Source organism: Triturus cristatus, chromosome 2_1 (genome assembly GCF_964204655.1).
Source record: "Triturus cristatus chromosome 2_1, aTriCri1.1, whole genome shotgun sequence".
In the NCBI taxonomy this organism is placed as follows: Eukaryota; Metazoa; Chordata; class Amphibia; order Caudata; family Salamandridae; genus Triturus; species Triturus cristatus.
Genome location: NC_140581.1, coordinates 79,753,128 through 79,766,015, shown reverse-complemented (window position 1 = coordinate 79,766,015; position 12,888 = coordinate 79,753,128). Strand labels below are relative to the sequence as shown.

Here is a 12,888-nt window from a genome sequence, read left to right as displayed (position 1 = left end):
TTTGGCTAATACAAGCAGACAAATGATTATAATTAAAACCATCAGCATCGTTACAATACCATAGAATATAAAGGGAGTGATCATGTTATAAATGACAGTGGATACTACCACCTTCCCTTTAGTAAGAAGTTAATATTATTATTATACTAATAAAAGGTCTCTTAGGCTTGAATAGGGGACCCCATACCTCAAAGATCAGCTTAGTGAAATCACATCACAGGAGCATCAGAAGTCTTCTCGCAGGAAGGCTCGTCTTCGGTCTGAATATTAAACATGATGTCTGCAATATTAACCCCTTGAGTGCCCATGACGAGATAGTCTCGTCATGGGCCGCGGTTGCACTGTGCCCATGACGAGACTATCTCGTCATGAACCCCGCCCGCTAATTCAACGCCCGGCACAGGGCGGGGCACACAAGGGGTTAAAAGCACCAACTTTCAGGTATTCGCAGCTGCCTGTATGTTATGGCTAAATAGTGAGTCGATCAACCTAGAGTGGAAAACATGCATTGTCTAACGACCCAGACTGTTCTTGTTACACCACGTACAGACCAAGGTCGCTGCGCAGAGCTCGGGATGGTAACAACAGATTGCTCTCGTGTGAGGCAAAGCGTGAGCCAGCAGTTTGTTTAAACAATAACATGTAGATGCAGTGTCGTGCGCAAAAGCAGCAAAATGGCTTTCTAACATCTAACGTGGTTATGCTAACTTAACAATGTATGTACGTATTAAGGGATTCCTTACTACATTATCATCTTTTGTGTGGAATTGCTTTCACTAACCTAATGTATTTAGCTGAACCCATTTTTGTTAGCATTAGGGATCTGCACACTTTACCCCTGTTAATCAGTGGTAAACTGCTTGTGCTCTTCCTTCCAAACATGATAAAATTGATGTAAACCTAATTGGCACATTTCATTTGTTTCTAAATCCCTACTTAAAGGCACTATATATACTCAGGGCCTGTAAAATAAAATGCTACAAGTGGGCCACAACAGTCATTGTGCCACCCACTAAAGCAGCACAGTAAAACATGTCTCAGGCCTGGCACTTCTACCTGTAGTGCAGTTTTAAAACTGCCACTTTGTCCTGGAAAAATTAACCTTTTGCAAGGTTTAAACCTTCCCTTTCACAGCTTATAAGTCCCAATTAAGGTAGGCCTTAAAGGCTCATATGGCAGGGTGCATGGTATTTAAATAGTAGGATTTGTGTAATTATGTTTCCCTTATGCTGGAAATGAAACATTCCCAAAGTTTTTTTTCACTGCAGCAAGGCTAGTTCTCCCATAGACTTATTGGGTTACCTTATTACACATAATAAGTGATATCTTCAGTTTGAGAGCAGATAGAGATATATTTCCTCCACTCACTTGAATTGTAATTCAAAATCATCATTAATGTTAAAGTCGGATTTTAAATTACTATTCAGAAAATGCCACTTTTAGAAAGTTTGAATATTTTGGCCAAACCTAAATGTGCCCTTCCACCAGTTTCCAGGGTCACATGACTGCTAATGGCTCTTCTGTGGTGTGATACGTGTTCCCTCTAGAAAGGGGACAAAAGGGTCTTGAGTGTAGGGAGGGATTTTCTCTCCTGAGCAAGATGGCCTGGATGTTGTGTTCAGCCCTTCCTGAGCTATGAAAGGAAGCCTAAAGGCTTGTACCCACCCCCTTCATGACTTTTGAGGATGAATGCTCTGTCACTGGCAAATGCAGCCCACACCTGTGCTTGTCTGCCCTTTGTTACCCTAGGCATATTAGTGCCAGACACAGGGGTAGGGGAAGAACTGACCAGAACAAGTTTAGGGTTAGACAACGGGGGTGCCCCCCACACACAGGCTACCACTGGGTACAAGATTGGCACCCTCAAAAGCTCTCATCAGACCCCTCCCAGTCCTGTGGAGATTCAGAAGAAGGGCTGTCCTGATGTCTGCAGCCTGAAGGAAGACTGGACCTTCTTACCTTGCACCCAGGACTCCAGACGTAACTCCAATGGTCATTTGGCTGATTTCCTGTTTGAGCTACAGGGACACAACAAGCTTCCAAAGGCCTTCCTCTGCCCAGCTGACCAGCACTAACTGGACCCGCCTGGACCGTGCCACTTGGCTCTGCTGGATTGAGTCCTGATGCCCAAGAGGTGCCCCTTCCCCCCAGCTCCGGACCTTTGGCTACACTAGTGTACTCCTCCAACCTAACAATTGCAAGAACTGGACTCCAGGTGAAAATCCAGAGGTTCAGGGGTCTTCGCTTAAAAAAAGAATGGATCTCAGTCTCCGCGTGAACATGAGTGGACTTCAACAAAGCCAACCTCGTACCTGCATCCGACTGCTGATACAACTTCCCAACTATAGACTCAGGACAGCAGCCGCACAGTGATCTTCACATCAACAACAACATTTCCGGCCATTAAGAAGCTCAGACAGGTGACCAGCTCGGTGCATCAGCGAACAATCATCACGCAGTCCCCTGCTTAAACAAAGCTCTAATTGAGACTCCTCACCTTGAACTAGACTAAGTTAGAAGGTAAACTTTCCACCTGGACTAACCCGGTTCCTGTATCCAACCCGCACTCCATCGTGGTTGACCTGAATTTTGACTTTGATCCGGTCCAGATCGACCAGCCAAATATGATTGGTGCTTTATGTTTTTTGGCACTATTTTTACTTACAACTTTAAAAATTCATAACTCCGCTTCTACTTAAATGTTTGTCATTTTGCTGTCATCGAATTTATTAAAATCTACTCTAGTTATCTAAATTGGTTTGGAATGTTTCTTCTTTTGTGTTTTCACTTTATTACTGTTTGAGTGCTGCATAAATACTTTGCACACTGCCTCTAAATTAAGCCTGACTGCTTTTGTGCCAAGCTACCAGGGAGTAAAGCATAGCTTTATTAAGTGACATTTGTGGTTCACCTTGACAAGAATTGTGTTAATTACTTGAGTGGGGCTCTTACCCCTTGCAACTAACAACGCAATATCTTACAAGTACTGCATACAGTTCTCGAAACGTCATCTGCAGTGCTCTGGGCAGTTATGGAGGCCACATTTGCAGCACCATGGCCAGTCGTAGAGGCCTCATCTGCAGTACTGAATACAGTTCTGGAGGTCTCATCTGCAGTACTATGTCCAGTACTGGAACCTCCACTGCATTACTGTTTGCAGTTCTGGAAGACTCATTGTCTAGTTCTGGAGGCACACCTCTGCAATGCTATGCCAGGTTCTAGCAGTCCCTTCTGTAGTGTTATGTTCAGTTCTGAGAGACCCTTCTGAAGTGTTCTGTATAGTTCTCTGAGCCTCCTCTGCAGTGCTATATCCAGTTCTGAGAGCCTCCTCAGTATTTTTATGTCTAGTTCTGATAATAGCCCTCTATCCAGTGCTGTGTCCAGTCCTTGAAGCCCCCTCTACTCTGCTGGGTCCAGTTCTGAGAGCCTTCTCTATAGTGCTCATGGCCGGACTGGGAACCAAAACCAGCCTTGGCAAAGTGCTCGACCCTCCCCCCATGGGCGGTTGGGGTTTCAGCCGAGCTGTTTGCCAGGGCCGGTTTGGGACATTTTTGTTACAAGGGCTGATATTGCAGCTATGGCCAGTCCGGCCCGACAGTGCTATGTCCAGTTCTGGGTGCCCGCTCTGCAGTGCTATGTCCAGTTCTGAGAGCCCCCTCTATAGTGTTATGTTCAGTTCTGAGAGCCCCCTCTGTAGTACTATGTCCAGTTCTGAGAGCCCTCTGTAGTGCTGTGTCCAGTTCTGAAAGCCTCCATGTAGTGCTATGTCCAGTTTTGAGAAGATTCCTCTGTAGTGGTATGTCTAGTTCCAAGAGACCCCTCTGCAGTGTTATATCTAGTTCTGGGAGCACCCTCTGCAGTGTTACATCCAGTTCTGGAAGCCCCCGCTGCAGTGCTGTGTCCCGTTCTGAGAGCACCCTCAATATTGTTGTGTCTAGTTCTTGTACCCCTCTATACAGTGCTGTGTTCAGTCTGGAAGCCCCCCCTGCAGTCCTGGGTCCAGTTCTGAGAGCCCCCTCTATGGTGCTGCGTCCAGTTCTGGGAGACCCCTCTGAAGTGTTATATCTAGTTCTGGGGGCTCCCGCTGTAGTGTTATGTTCAGTTCTGACAGCCACCTCCTTAGTACTGTGTTCAGTTCTGGGAGTCCCTCTGTAATGCTGTGTCCAGTTATAAAAGCCTCCATGCAGTGCTATGTCCAGTTCTGAGAGTCCCCTCTGTAGTGTTATGCTCAGTCCTGGGAACCCCCTCTTCAGTGCTGTGTCCAGTCCTGTAGCCTCCTCTGCAGTGCTGTGTCCAGTTCTGAGAGGCCACTCTACAGCACTGTGTCCAGTTCTGTAAGCCCCCCTGTAATGCTATGTCCAGTTCTGTAAGCCCCGCTGTAGTGTTAATTACAGTCTTGGTAACCCCCTCTGTTTTCCTATGTTCATTTCTGTGAGTCCCCTTTGTAGTGCTATGTCCACAACTCAGAGCCTGTTATGTCCACTTCTCGAGTACACTCTGTAGTGTTATGTTCAGGGAGTCCCCTCTGTCCTGGGTGCCATCTCTACTATTCTATGCCCAGTTGTAGAGGACACATCTGCAGTGGTCAGGAACGAGGGGGCATTGGGTCCTGATTCCTTGCAATGCGTAATCAATAGAGCCAAATGCTGTTATTTTACTTGTCCTTGACAATGGGAGAGCCCTTGCCCATTAAAGACAATATGTGAAAAGGTTTGTCATGACATGTCACTTTTTTCCCAGAACAAATTCCAATACATGGTGGTGTTATGAGGCGTTTATGAAGTTTGACTATTTCCAGAACTCATAGTCGTGCGCAAAGGTAAATACAAAAACAATGTTATATAAATCCCAAAGTGTGAGGGTTACAGCCAACACATGTTTCGCCCTTCTTAAACGGCTGTCCGGCCTGGTGCTTCTTCAGGGAGTTAGAATATGTACAGGACCTTATTTCGTCCTGTATTACAATAGGAGGGATATTTAGCGTGTAAGACATCTCATCATAAATGTCTAGTCTGTGTCAGTCTGGTCTGTGTCAGAGGACACATCTGCAGTGCTATGTCCAGTTCTGAAAGCCTCCTCTGCAGTGCTATATCCAGTTCTGGAAGCCCCTTCTGTAGTGTTATATCGAGTTCTGACAGCCCCCTCTGTAGTCTTACATCCAGTTCTGAGAGCCCCCTCTGTAGTGCTACGTCCAGTTCTTTAAACCCCCTCTGTAGTATGATGTTCAGTTCTGAGAGACCCCTCTGCAGTGCTGTGTCCAGTTCTGGACACCTCCTATGCAGTGTTCTGTCCAGTTCTGGAAGCCTTCTCTGCAGTGCTATGTTCAGTTCTATGAGTCTCCTCTCCAGTGTTGTGTTCAGTTCTGTGAGTCCCCTCTGTAGTGCTGTGTCCAGTTCAGGAAGCCCCCTCTGTAGTGTTATATTCAGTTCAGGAAGCCCCCTCTGTATTGTTATATCCAGTTCTGAGAGCCCCTTCTGTATTGTTATATCCATTTCTGAGGGACCTCTCTGTAGTACTACGTCCAGTTCAGGAAGCCCCTTCTGTAGTGTTATGTTCAGTTCTGAGAGACCCATCTACATTGCTGTGTCTAGTTCAGGAAGCCCCCTCTGAAGTGTTCTGTCCAGTTCTAGAAGCCTTCTCTGCAGTGCTGTGTACGGTTCTATGAGTCTCCTTTCCAGTGTTGTGTTCAGTTCTGGGAGTCTCCTCTGCAGTGCTATATCCAGCTCTGGAAGCCCCCTCTGTAGTGTTATATCCAGTTCTGCGAGGCCCCTCTGTAGTGTTATATCCAGTTCTGGAAGCCTTCTCTGCAGTGTTATATCCAGTTCTGAGAGCCCCCTCTGTACTGTTATATCCAGTTCTGAGAGCCCCCTCTGTACTGTTATATCCAGTTCTGAGAGCCCCCTCTGTACTGTTATAACCAGTTCTGAGAGCCCCTCTGTACTGTTATATCCAGTTCTGAGAGCCCCCTCTGTACTGTTATATCCAGTTCTGAGAGCCCCCTCTGTACTGTTATATCCAGTTCTGAGAGCCCCCTCTGTACTGTTATATCCAGTTCTAAGAGCCCCTCTGTACTGTTATATCCAGTTCTGAGAGCCCCCTCTGTACTGTTATATCCAGTTCTGAGAGCCCCCTCTGTACTGTTATATCCAGTTCTAAGAGCCCCTCTGTACTGTTATATCCAGTTCTGAGAGCCCCCTCTGTACTGTTATATCCAGTTCTGAGAGCCCCCTCTGTACTGTTATATCCAGTTCTGAGAGCCCCCTCTGTACTGTTATATCCAGTTCTAAGAGCCCCCTCTGTACTGTTATATCCAGTTCTAAGAGCCCCCTCTGTACTGTTATATCCAGTTCTGAGAGCCCCCTCTGTACTGTTATATCCAGTTCTGAGAGCCCCCTCTGTACTGTTATATCCAGTTCTGAGAGCCCCCGCTGTACTGTTATATCCAGTTCTGAGAGCCCCCTCTGTACTGTTATATCCAGTTCTAAGAGCACTCCTCTGTAGTGTTATATCCAGTTCTAAGAGCACTCCTCTGTAGTGTTATATCCAGTTCTGAGAGCCCCCTCTGTACTGTTATATCCAGTTCTAAGAGCACTCCTCTGTAGTGTTATATCCAGTTCTGAGAGACCCCTCTGTACTACTACGCCCAGATCTGGAAGCCCCCTCTGTAGTATTATGTTCAGTTCTGGAAGCCTTCTCTGTAGTGCTGTGTCCAGTTCTGGAAGCCCCCTCTGTAGTGTTGTGTTCAGTTCTGAGAGATCCCTCTGCAGTGCTGTGCCCAGTTCTGGAAGTCTCCTCTGTAGTGTTATGTTCAGTTCTGGAAGCCTTCTCTGCAGTGCTGTGTCCGGTTCGATGAGTCTCCTCTCCAGTGTTGTGTCCAGTTCTGGAAGCCCCCTCTGTAGTGTTATATTCAGTTCTGGAAGCCTTCTCAGCAGTGCTGTGTCCGGTTCTATGAGTCTCCTCTCCAGTGTTGTGTTCAGTTCTGGGAGTCCCCCCTGTAGTGCTGTGTCCAGTTCTGGAAGGCCCCTCTGTAGTGTTATATTCAGTTCTGGAAGCCTTCTCAGCAGTGCTGTGTCCGGTTCTATGAGTCTCCGCTCCAGTGTTGTGTTCAGTTCTGGGAGTCCCCCCTGTAGTGCTGTGTCCAGTTCTGGAAGGCCCCTCTGTAGTGTTATATCCAGTTCTAAGAGCACTCCTCTGTAGTGTTATATCCAGTTCTGAGAGACCCCTCTGTAGTACTACGCCCAGTTCTGGAAGCCCCCTCTGTAGTATTATGTTCAGTTCTGGAAGCCTTCTCTGCAGTGCTGTGTACGGTTCTATGAGTCTCCTCTCCAGTGTTGTGTTCAGTTCTGGGAGTCCCCCCTGTAGTGCTGTGTCCAGTTCAGGAAGCCCCCTCTGTAGTGTTGTGTTCAGTTCTGAGAGATCCCTCTGCAGTGCTGTGCCCAGTTCTGGAAGTCTCCTCTGTAGTGTTATGTTCAGTCCTGGGAGCCCCCTCAGCAATGCTATATCCAGTTCTGAGACCCTCTCCATAGCGCTTTGCGCAGCCCTGGGTGTCTACTCTGCTGTACTGTGACCAGTTCTAGAAGCCTCCTCTGCAATGCTATGGCCAGTTCTGACAGCGCCCCCTGCTGTGCTTTGTACGGTCCTGGGTGCTTACTCTGCAGTGCTGTGACCAGTTCTAGAAGTCTCCTCTGCAGTGCTATGTCCATTTCCGGGAGTCCCCTCTCCAGTGTCATGTCCAGTTGTGGAAGGCTCCGCTGCAGTGCTGTGATCAGCCCTAGAAGCCCCCTCTGTACTGCTGGGTCCAGTTCTGAGAGCCCCCTCTGTAGTGATAGGTTCAGTTCTGGAAGTCACCTCTGCAGTGTTATTTCCAGTCTTGGGAGCCCTCTCTGCAGTGCTCTGTCCAGTTCTGAAAGCCCCCTCTCCAGTGTTGTGTCCATTTCTGGGAGTCCCCTCTGCAGTGTTATGTCCAGTTCAGGAAGCCCCCTCAGCAATGCTATATCCAGTTCTGAGACCCTCTCCATCGCGCTTTGCGCAGCCCTGGGTGCCTACTCTGCTGTACTGTGACCAGTTCTAGAAACCTCCTATGCATTTGTATGTCCAGTTCTGATCGCCCTCCTCTGCAGTGCTGTGTCCAGTTCTAGAAGCCCCCTCTGCAGTGCTATGTCCATTTCTGGGAGTCCCCTCTCCAGTGTCATGTCCAGTTGTGGGAGGCGCATCTGCAGTGCTATGATCAGCACTAGAAGCCCTCTCTGCAGTGCTCTGTCCAATTCTGAAAGCCCCCTCTCCAGTGTTGTGTCCATTTCTGGGAGTCCCCTCTGCAGTGTTATGTCCAGTTGTGGAAGCCTTCTTCTCTGCAGTGCTATAATCAGTCCTGGAAGTCTTGTCTGCAGTGCTGTGTCAATTTATGGGAGCCCCCTCTGCAGTGCTATGTTCAGTTCTGGGGGACCACTCTGCACTGTTATGTCCAGTCGTGGGAGCCCCCTCTGCAGTGCTGTGCCCAGTTCAGGAAGCCCCCTCTGCAGTGCAATGTCCAGTTCTGAGGGCCCCCTCTGTGTCTGGGTTCATGGCTGCAAGTAAAGTGATATCAGTGAAGTATGGAATATGTGCACACTAGACTGAAGGGGGAGTGCGGGCTCCAACAGACACAGTCACATTCTTGAAAGGGAAAAAAAGGAATACTTAAACTAGGGATACTGGTGTGAGACAGGAGATGCTGAGGGTTGCCGAAGGCCACAGAGAACTCACGCAAAATATGAAAGTACCTCCAAGCAGGAGTGGTTAGACAAAGGCAGTATATGGGCAACAATGCCTGTGAGAGAAACACTGTTCTTAAAGTAACAAACGGTAAATCTAAGTCTGTGTACGAAGCATGGAGAAGTCATGGGCGAACCTGATAGCCCATGAATGCCACAGATTATCTACCTCACCCCTCTCTTTTGTACACTGGCTCCCACCACTCACGATGATTGTGCTCAACCACCTCTGCTGTCTCCAGTGGCACTTGTCAATCCACATCTCCATTCCACACCCATCCTCCATTTGCCTACTGTCTTTCTTGAGAGTTGAGACTGGTGCAGTTTCACACACACCATCACTTACTGTCTGTGGCCTTCCAAGCTTCCCACGTCTGTCTCTTCTGACCCACAGCACAGTCTCTCTCTGTCACCTTCTATATTCACCCACCTGTCTCTTCCAACCCCCAGGGCGGTCTCTCTCTGCCACCTTTCCTGCTTCCTCACCTCTGCATATTCTGCCAAGCACACTCTTTCTCTGTCACACTTAGTGCTTCCCCATCTATGCCACTTCTGACACGCAGCACCGTCTCTCTCTGTCACCTTCCATGCTTCCCCACTTCTGTCTCTTCTGACCCCCAGGACATTCTCTTTCTGCCGCCTTCCATGCTTCCCCAGCTCAGTCAATTCTGACCCCCAACATGGTTTCTGTCGCCTTCTCTACTTTCCCACCACTGTCTCTTCAGACCCCCAACACAGTCTCTGTCACCTTCCTTGCTTCCCCCACCCCTGTCTCTTCTAACACCCAGCACGGTCTCTCTCCATCACCTTCCCTGCTTCCCCACCTCTGTCTCATCTCACCCCAAGCACGGTCTCCCTGTCGCCTTCCCTGCTTCCCCACCTCAGTGTCTTCTGACTCCCGGCATGGTCTCTCTCTGTCACCTTTCGTGCTTCCCCACCTCCGTCTCCTCTGACTCCCTGCACAATCTCTGTCACCGTTGGTGCTTCCCCACCTCTCCTCTGACCCCGAGCACAATCTCTCTCTGTCACCTTTGGTACTTCCCCATCTCTGTCTCTTCTGACCCACAGCCCGGTCTCTCTCTGTCGCCTTCCCTGCTTCCCCACCTCAGTGTCTTCTGACTCCCGGCATGGTCTCTCTCTGTCACCTTTCGTGCTTCTCCGCCTCCGTCTCCTCTGACTCCCTGAACAATCTCTGTCACCGTTGGTGCTTCCCCACCTCTCCTCTGACCCCGAGCACAATCTCTCTCTGTCACCTTTGGTACTTCCCCATCTCTGTCTCTTCTGACCCACAGCCCGGTCTCTCTCTTTTGCCTTCCCAGCTTTCACACTTCTGCCTCTTCATAACCCCCAGCACGGCCTCTGTTACCTTTCCTACTTCCCCAACACTGTCTCTCCTGACCCTCTGCACGGCCTCTCTCTGTCGTCTTCCCTGCTTCCCCACCTCTGAAATTTCTGACCGCCAGCACGGACTCTCTCTGTCACCTTTGGCGCTTCCCGTCTCTGTCTCTTCTGACCTCCGGTCATGGTATCTCTCTGTCGCCTTCCCTGCTTCCCACATCTGTCTCTTCTTTCCCCCAGCACAGGCTCCCTCTGTCGCCTTCCCTGATTCCCACCTCTGTCTCTTCTGACCCCCAGCACGGTCTCTGTCTCTGTCCCTGCTTCCCCACATCTGTCTCTTCTTTCCCCCAGCACAGGCTCCCTCTGTCGCCTTCCCTGATTCCCACCTCTGTCTCTTCTTTCCCCCAGCACAGTCTCTCTCTGTCGCCTTCCATGCTTCCCCACCTCTGTCTCTTCTGACCCCCAGCACGGTCTCTGTCTCTGTCCCTGCTTCCCCACCTCTGTCTCTTCTGACCCAGAACACAGACTCCCTCTGCAGCCTTCTGTGCTTTCCACCTCTGTCGCTTCTTTCCCCCAGCACAGTTTCCCGCTGTCGCCTTCCCTGCCTCCCACCTCTGTCTCTTCTTTTCCCCAGCACAGTCTCCCTCTGTCGCCTTCCATGCTTCCCCACCTCTGTCTCTTCTGACCCCCAGCACGGTCTCTGTCTCTGTCCCTGCTTCCCCACCTCTGTCTCTTCTGACCCAGATAGACTCCCTCTGTAGCCTTATGTGCTTCCCACCTCTGTCTCTTCTTTCCCCCAGCACAGTCTCCCGCTTAAGCCTTCCCTGCTTCCCACCTCTGTCTCTTCTTTTCCCCAGCACAGTCTCCCTCTGTCGCCTTCCATGCTTCCCACCTCTGTCTCTTCTGACCCCCAGCACGGTCTCTGTCTCTGCTTCCCCACCTCTGTCTCTTCTGACCACATCACAGACTCTCTCTGTTGCCTCCCCTTTGCAGGGGAAGGGCAGGGGGACGTGCGCTCTCTAGCTGACCCACAGGGGCGTGGCTTCCATTGGTACAGCAGGTGCAGTGGCACCTGGCCCAGAGACTCTAGGGGCCCACTGAACCCTAATTATTGATATATTGTAATTCAAACAGTAGCCTTCGGGTCAGTTACCCTTCTTGGACTAGGGCCAAAGACACACTCCCTACGCCACTGCTGACCAGTGGCCTGCACTCGCATGTGTCCTGTAAGTAATGTGCCATGCTCTGGCAGGTGAGGCCAGGGCTGGAGTTGTCTCCACCAAGACATAGGATGTCCCCTCGAAGGCTACGCTTGTTTCTCCAGGTATTTAGATCACTTCAGCAGAGAAGTTGCCCCCACGAGGGAACAGGTGAGGCAGGTACAGGTGCTGTGCAGATACACAGCTTCCATTGGTGCAGCAGGTGCAATGGCACCTGGGCATGAGGATCCAATTGATCCCTGATTATTGTTGTATTTTATAATTTAAACAGCAGCCAGGGGAGAATTTCCTTCCTTGCAGTCCATGACACTCTCGCTACGGTACTAGTTAGTGTACTGGCAACCAGGGTATAGACATTGTATGTAATAAATAATACGTTTTGGATCATAGACCTAACTCTCTACATACAAATCTTAATTTGGGGCGGGCAGCGTTCCAGCACAGTAAAGTCCCCATGGCCACAGTTTACCCCAGCATGTACTTACAGTTAGCTACATTGCGTCTCGCCCCTGCCCCCTCCGGTGTGCGCTGTTGCCCCCTTTGTCCCTCTGGGCTGGTATCAGCTGCGCTGCAGTTCCTCCTCTCCGGCGCTAGGTGGCGCCCTGCCTCTCCACGTCAGCGCAGCAGGAGGCGATGGCAGTTATTTCCGGTGCTCTCCGTCCGTTGTGCTTCGGCCTTCGAAGTTGATTGGCTGTAAGGCTTGCCAATGAGCCAATCAGGTTGCGCAGAACTCCGAGGCGGGAACGTTCCATACCTTGGATCAGTATTTCGAAGAACACACGTTCTGCGGTCATGGATGCTCGTCCGGCCCCGGTTTAAAGCACGGGGTGCAGCCGGGTAAGGGCAGCAAGCTGCTAGACCTCAGAAACGGCCCAGAGTCAAAGAAATGAGGTGCACAGAAGCCCAGTGGGCCTGGTCATTGTGGCGCCTGCCTCTCTTCGGTATGAGCTCCTTGAGACGAGTGAATGACAGCAGAGCCTGTTCATTTATAGCAGGAGTGGCCAGCGTAGGCCGGGAGGGCCGGGTCCGTGGCTTACTAGTGAAATACATTCTCGTTGTCTGCATGAAGTAAACATAACATTGCATCATGTATGTACCAAACAAAATATCATGAATGAGGTCATAGGAAATCAGCCCTATCACGCCGATCACTCGCACACGAAATTAATTACCTGACCAAAGACACAAACAGCTGCACTTGGCAAATCGTTTGCGAGGCATGGACAGCAAACTGAACCAGGGCCCTTCATGGGATGAGCACCCGTTACAGTGTTTAAAAATAATATCCTGTAGGGAAGCAGAAAACAAGGCGGATCCATCAAGTCTTATTAGCAACTTTGTTGTAAAATCCATAAATAAATGTTGCAGTATCTGCGCAGGGCCCTCAAGAAGTGCAGGGGCTGGGGGATAATGACTGCGAGGCCTCGGCCCCCTCCCTTCAGACTGGCCTGTGTCACTGATGTCACTGAGAAAGTGGTAAACCATGTGGTAACTTTTATCGTTGACTCCTATGTTAATCTCTCCAGTGTCCCTCACCACACCACTTGTGAGAACAGGGGTATAGCCCATAGACCAGGTTG

At 49.8% G+C, this 12,888-nt stretch overlaps 1 protein-coding gene across 1 annotated transcript in view; it reads right to left on the bottom strand.

The window, feature by feature from the left end:
* Nucleotides 1-12,131, bottom strand: part of LOC146863782 (uncharacterized) — a 184,322-nt gene extending 172,191 nt beyond the window's left edge. The window contains exon 1 of the mRNA XM_085636771.1: nt 11,794-12,131. The gene's annotated coding sequence lies outside the window, so the exon portion shown is untranslated. The remainder of the gene's footprint in view (nt 1-11,793) is intronic.
* Nucleotides 12,132-12,888: the final 757 nt, after the last annotated feature.